General features: G+C 44.7%; 1 protein-coding gene across 1 annotated transcript in view; it reads right to left on the bottom strand.

Moving 5' to 3' along the window:
- Window positions 1-7500, bottom strand: part of LOC306917174 (target of Nesh-SH3-like) — an 81369-nt gene that overhangs the window by 10988 nt on the left and 62881 nt on the right. The window lies entirely within an intron of this gene.

Raw genomic sequence — 7500 nt, 5'->3', positions numbered from 1 at the left:
CAGACATTTGACACATAGCACAAAGAAAACAAAAACAAGATTACATACATAAAGACATTAAGACAAGAGCAATGTCCACCGCTATAGCTTACCCCTGGCTACAACTCCTGATTAAGCCTTAACGTCGATTGGTGGACAAAGGACCTCTTTAGTCTGACCTCATTGGAACACCATATCTCCTTCCTGAAGGTAGCCAACCCTATATTCTCCAATCTCCATACCACACATGTCTAGCGTTTGAGGTGATATTCCTTGCCAACCTTAGAATGCTGCTATCGTACGTGGATGGATATAGCCTCTTAAGTGGTTGTCAAACAATCTTTGAGCAAATGTTCAGTTGTTGCAGCAGTTGTGACTTTAGGGCTGCAGAAAAACATCAATACCAGGTGGTAGTACAGCACTGAAGAACACTCATGATGACAGAAGTGAAAAACAAAAAGAAGAATCCGTCTACTAGCACCGAAGGATCTTAGACGGCGAAGGAAGTAGATCATTTGCTTTGTTTTCTTACACACTGATTCAATCGGATCTTTCCACGACAATAGATGGCGGTCTATTACTACTCCTAGGTATCTACCCAATCTGAAAATATGTATCGTTCCAGGGACCCCCCCAGAAGCAAAGATTTGAGTTAAAAACGTTCGCTCTGAAAGAATATATATTCAAAGATTTGCGCCACATTTTGACGAAAATAGCAGACCTACAAGCTCATAGCGCGGCAATCCGTGCCGCGCTATGAGCTTGTAGGTCTGCTATTTTTCAATAGCTAAAGTATAACAATGTTTAAAACACCCGCCCAAAATGGGTTAAAGAATCTTCCTGGGAGCAGAGAAACAGTGTGCGGACATCCCTTCCTTTGCATTGTACGTATATTTATGACCAGCACCTGTAGAATTTCTGGAGATGTGCAGCGTGCTTCCTGTTGGATCCTATCACTGTGAATAGTAACCAGTTTGACTTCTTGGGACGGACATTCCAAGAAGGACACCGTTGTCTAACTGTACTGCCCTGCAGCCAAACACAGTATTTATATTGGACCATCAACATAAACACGGTCCCAAAACAAACCCACATGGAACAAGGTTTGTGCTTTAATGCGAAACAGTGAGGATACACCCCCTGGACCTCTAGTTGAACATCATCAAGGTCGTGGGAACTTGGGAAGTGGTGAAACAGTGAGGATACACCCCCTGGACCTCTAGTTGAACATCATCAAGGTCGTGAAATAGTACTTCAAATTGTCAGTACATTTTAATGATTTTATGCCTCGGACAAACTTGTGAAACCTTCCACTTTTGGTACTTAAATACTTTGTAACTTTTATTCAAGTAAACTTTGATTGCCAGACTTAATTACTTGTAACGTTGCAGCATTGATATACTTTTACTTAACACCCATTCTGGGCGGGAACCCCTTTTGGTGTTAGCATTATGTTATGCTTTAGCTATTGAAAAATAGCAGGTCTACAAGCTCGTAGCGCGCCACCGAGTGGCGCGCTACGAGCTTGTAGGTCTGCTATTTTTGAAAAATCGAAGAACGACTGACATAGAAACACAGCTTTTTCAGACAACTGTCATTTTCAAACAGACATTAGAATCTGATCTCAGGTCAAAATGGGTTAAGTAAAATTTGAGTACTTTTTCCACCACTGGTCTTTAGGGGCGTTCGCTGAGGAAATGCCTTTTATACCAAACACCCATGACACGTGACTCCCGTATGGAAGAGCCTCATTGGTTCCCATGACACGTGACTCCCGTATGGAAGAGCCTTATTGGTTCCCATGACACGTGACTCCCGTATGGAAGAGCCTTATTGGTTCCCATGACACGTGACTCCCGTATGGAAGAGCCTTATTGGTTCCCTTGACACGTGACTCCCGTATGGAAGAGCCTTATTGGTTCCCTTCCCTTCTATATCGTTAACGTCACGACATGTCGCTCGGCTTCAGTCAGAAACATGCCTTTGGTCAGAAACGTGCCTTTGGTTTTGGTGTAACGCCCTGGGATTCGAACCCGTGGTCTCCCACGTGGAAAGCCAACATGTGAACCACTAAGGCAAAGGGAATTCCCTGTGACGCGGGCGGTGTTGTTTTCGTCGACTAAAACTATGACGAAAAATGTTCGTCGACTACCTTTTTTCACTGACAAAAACGACATAAAAACTAAATAAAGACTAAGCCATGATGACTAAAACTATGACTAAATATACTGACAATTTCCAGTAATTTTACACAATGCGTCTGCCATTTTCAGCAAGTGTAAAATCAGTCATTGCGACGGCATCAAGGCCCGCCAAAATACATTTTAGTCGACCAAATCAACTGTAGATTTAGTCGACTAAAACTAGACTAAACACGAAAACATTCCAGGTGACTAAAATGTGACAGAAACTAAATGAAAACTATCCAAGAGACTATGACTAAAACTAAAATAAAAATTTGCTGCCAAAAAACAACAGCGGTTGTGAGCCAGTCTGTCTGCTCTCTTGTTTAAAAGCCACTCGGTCTGCTCTATAGGCACGACTAATCTCTGGTACTAAAATAAAATAAGGTATTGTTTTATTGTAATAATTGAAATCATGTGCTTCATCTTCCCTCACATCACATGTAGAATCTCATGTTCTTCTTCTTCTCCCGGGATATTTAAAAGAAAGAAAATCTTTATGTTCTGAAGCTCTGAGTCGGTTCCAAGAAATACTACATCTGTTGTCCATTATATTACTACTCTGCTCTCTCCCTGTCCCCTCTCTCTCTCTCTCTCTCTCTCTCTGCCCCTCTCCCTCCCCTCCCTCCCTCCCTCTCCCTCTCTCTCTCTCTCCCCTTCTCTCCCCCCCTCCCTCTCTCTCCCTCCCTCTCCCTCTCCCTCCCTCCCTCCCACTCTCTCTCTCCTTCTCTCCCCCCCTCCCTCTCTCTCCCCCTCTTTCTCCTCCTCTCTCTCCCTCTCCCTCTCCCCCCTCCCTCTCTCCCTCTCTCTCCCTCTCCCCCTCCCTCTCGCTCCCTCTCTCCCCCTCCCCCTCTCCCCCTCTCCCTCTCTCCCCCTCCCTCCCTCCCTCACCCTCTCCCTCTCTCTCCCTCTCTCTCCCCCTCTCTCTCTGTCTCTCTCTCCCCCTCTCCCCCCCCCTCTCTCCCCCTCTCTCTCTCTCTCCCCCCTCCCTCTCTCCCTCTCTCTCCCTCTCTCTCCCTCTCCCCCTCCCTCTCTCTCCCTCTCTCCCCCTCCCTCCCTCCCCCTCTCCCTCTCTCCCCCTCCCTCCCTCCCTCACCCTCTCTCTCCCTCTCCCTCTCCCTCTCTCTCTCCCCCTCTCCCCCCCCTCCCCCCCCTCTCTCTCTCTCTCCCCCCTCCCTCTCTCCCTCTCTCCCCCTCTCTCTCTCTCACTCCCCCTCCCTCCCCTCTCTCTCTCTCTCACTCCCCCTCCCTCCCCCCCCTCTCTCTCTCTCTCTCTCTCTCCCTCTCTCTCTCCCTCTCTCTCTCCAATCAGTGTGTGTTGGTCCAGGGAGTGCAACAGTCGTGCTTCATGCTGCTTTCTTTTTTGTTTTGCTTTTTTGTTTTTTTTACAAACTGGGCATCAGAGACTCATATGCCTCACATGTTCTCGTTTAAGACACTTATTATTCATGATAAATAGTTTTTCTCTCTCTCTCTCTCTCTTCTATAAAAGCTCACATAGCGGCCCGTGAAACGTGAAGTCACAGAACGACACCAGGCCACCAGGCCCGACGTGCTTTTAAAGTCACAACTCACAACTATATACATGTACAGTATATATGCATGATCCATAGACTGAAAATAGTCCTTTAATGTTTGCCCCCGCCGGCAGAGGGGCAGAGGGGCAGAGGCTGTCCACCTCATGAACAGCTCTCAGCGGGTAAATTAAGACCCAATTGGTCTCAGGTTCCAACTCTGATGTTTTTGATTTTACCCCCTGGACCTTCCTGGGGTTTAAGTGGTTAACACAATCAGCGCCGGGATTTCTTTCAAAATAGCAGCTCGGGGTGCCGCGCAGATATGGCAGCTTTTACTCTGAAAGCCCCCCCCCCCCCCCCGTACAAAAACCGGGAGAAATAATGTTGCTTGCTTTATCTCGCTATGATTACGATAAAGTCGCTCGATAATCCCCCGCGTTCATATTTTAAACGAGAGGCATGTTGAAGTCAGAAATTAAGAGCTTAGTATATCCATCTGGTCAAACCCACGGAGAGCTCCCTGGATTATGAGATATGTAGCCTGGGCAGCATTCCATTTCGGGTTTATGATGCGGTCGGGAGTGGATGATATCGCTACGTCAATCATGTTGTAGTATTGTTTTGTAGTCGTCAGGCATGCAGGAACAATCAATCGGAACTTCCTTTTCCCTCAAACTGATTTTTCTCAATAAAAGCCACAGGCTACGAGAGCTTTTATTGTTATTCTTCTGGTTTGAGGGAAAATGAAGTTCCGTTTGATTGTTCCTGCCTGATGACTACAAAACAATACTACAACATGACGTAACGATATCATCCTGATGACAAACCAATACTACAACATGACGTAACAATATCACCCTGATGACTACAAAACAATACTACAACATGACGTAACGATATCATCCTGATGACTACAAAACAATACTACAACATGACGTAACGATATCATCCTGATGACTACAAAACAATACTACAACATGACGTAACGATATCACCCTGATGACTACAAAACAATACTACAACATGACGTAACGATATCACCCTGATGACTACAAACAAAAAAAGAATCATATTTTTCTTTCGTTTGATATCAATGAAAATGCGCGAGGACGTGTGTACACGTCTAAAATACTTGAGTTGAAGTGAAACGGACGCGATTTTAACAACAGCAAATCAATATAAAAAAAATCATATTGATAAAGTCCCCATAACACCGCTCATATTGTGGTGCGGAGTGTTTTCTACTGAAATCCTGTGTTTGCATTTGCAAAATATTAACCGTAGAAGAAATTAGACCTTTTCTAACACTTAAACTTCCGGGCTAAACCGCCTCATGGACACCCCTGTGTGGATGGGTTCCGCTTGAACCACACGGACACGCTCGTGCACGTTCTGAGCTCGTGCACGTTCTGAGCTCGTGCACGTTCTGAGCTCGTGCACGTTCTGAGCTCGTGCACGTTCTGAGCTCGTGCACGTTCTGAGCTCGTGCACGTTCTGAGCTTAGAGTATATATGAATAGAGACGGCACCCGGAGGAAACCCTGAGGCGAAATGGACATAGTGGCCGAATTTGGTATTGCGGTTTGGACCCATATCGTGAACGCGCTGGTCCGTTGACTATCATTGCGCACGTTCATGATGACACGTGAACGCTGTTTCATACGTGAACGCACGTGAACGCGTGCAATGATAGTCAACGGCCAGCGCGTTCACGATATGGGTCCAATGCATATCCCAGAATGCACTCTGTTCCTGAGTGAAATCGCCTCATGCGCTTTTGAGCAACTTAATGCAAGTGGATGGGAGGAGAAATCCGGTGCCGTCTCTATTCATATATACTCTAAGGTTCTGAGCCCGTGCACGTTCTGAGCTCGTGCACGTTCTGAGCTCGTGCACGTTCTGAGCTCGTGCACGCTCTGAGCTCGTGCACGTTCTGAGCTCGTGCACGTCACAGTTTGAACTGGAAGTGAATAATAAAATAAGAAAATATGGGTTTTATTCAACATAATAGTATTTTGAACCAAGCGATTTTTTTTCCCTTCATGTTTGGATTCTTCATTCACCGAATATCAATGCGCACAAAGCATGCGCACGGATAAACTCGTTAAACTTTCCAACAAACTCCCGTAAACGCCCGAATTGTACCATCACACCTGTATATTACCGTATATTAACTGTATATGCTGCTAAACTTGAGGTTTACGGGCAAAATACAGTGCCCATAATTGCCCGTTAACTCCTCTTTTGATATTTTACAAGGAAAACACCTTTCAGTCACACCTAAACAGTGGTGGAAGTATATGAACATGTTGTACTTCAGAGGTATATGAACATGTTGTAGGCTACTTCAGCAAAATGAAACAAAATAATCTGTTACTTAATAAAAAGGCCTGGTTTCAATATTTGACTTGAGCAACTTGCCAACTGGCATCAAAATATACTCAATGCCAGATGATGAAAATAGCAATGGTTAACCCATTTTTTCACCAAACCCCTTTTGGTGTTAGCATTATGTTATGCTTTAGCTATTGAAAAATAGCAGATCTACAAGCTCATAGCGCGGCACCGAGTGGCGCGCTATGAGCTTGTAGGTCTGCTATTTTTGAAAAATCGAAAAGACATTTTTAGAATCTGATCTCAGGTCAAAATGGGTTAATGTAGGTTTTGTAATAATCAAAAAAAAACTTAAGTTGTCACAATGGAATGTACTGATACTCTGAGGGTGTATAGCGAGGTAGTGTAGAGAAACAATGGTAATATTCAAGTAAAGTACTGAAGTAGAAGTACTGTAGTAAATGTAATGACTAATGAGTTACTTTCCAGCAGCTGTGTGAGTCCAGTACACATCGTCTCGGTGCTCCATAGAACTCAGTGTGTAAAACCAGCATCAAACATTGTTTTCCATATTAGGAAGATATGAGATGCCAACGCTCTGCCATGCTCTGGTGGCAGAACGCGAGGCCTGGTCTAAACATTGGCTCCTCCGTGGAGAAGCGAAGCCCTTCCAAAAGCTCTCTGTGCTTAACCCATTTAGGCCCGACATCAAAATTAAAAACATCCTGAAGGTTTTCTATATATCAGTGCTTTGGTGCTCAATATTTCATGTCAAGGACCCCAAGAAATATATGTAATTTGCCACCGACCCCCATCTGAAAATATGTAGTTCCAGTGACCCCCCCAGAAGCAAAGATTTGAGTTAAAAATGTTCGCTCTGAAAGAAAATATATTCAAATATTTGCACCACACTTTCACGATTTTTCAAAAATAGCAGACCTACAAGCTCGTAGCGCGGCACTCGGTGCCGCGCTATGAGCTTGTAGATCTGCTATTTTTCAATAGCTAAAGCATAACATAATGCTAACACCAAAAGGGGTTCCCGCCCAAAATGGGTTAAAACAACATGTACAACCCTTCCAAAATCTCTCTGCGCTTTAAATTTTTTTTATGTATAGCACTTCTCCTCAAAGCTCTGTGCGATTACATAAAAAACATGTACAGCCTTTCTCCAAGGCTCTGTGCGCTTATGAAATAATGTGCAAACCCTTCCAAATGATCGCTGGCTTACAAAAAACACGTAAAACACTACCCAAAGCTCTGAGTGCTTACAAAACGATGCACGGCCCTTCTGTGCGCTCACAAAGCACGATGCAAGCAATCAAGCAAGACGCAAATAGGCTGAAGGCCATGAGCGTGACATGGTGGCTTTAGTGACAGAGGAAGACGCAACAGAACAGAAGCAGATGAAAACAGACGATTCTCTGTTGGCGACCCCTGGTAGCCAAAAGAAGAAGACTCTCACAATGATTTGTGAGTCATTGTCAG

The sequence above is a fragment of the Electrona antarctica genome (genome assembly GCF_951216825.1).
Source record: "Electrona antarctica genome assembly, chromosome: 24".
Taxonomy (NCBI): domain Eukaryota; kingdom Metazoa; phylum Chordata; class Actinopteri; order Myctophiformes; family Myctophidae; genus Electrona; species Electrona antarctica.
Note: the sequence above shows the minus strand (reverse complement) of the source record. Positions and strands in the feature narration are given on the sequence as shown.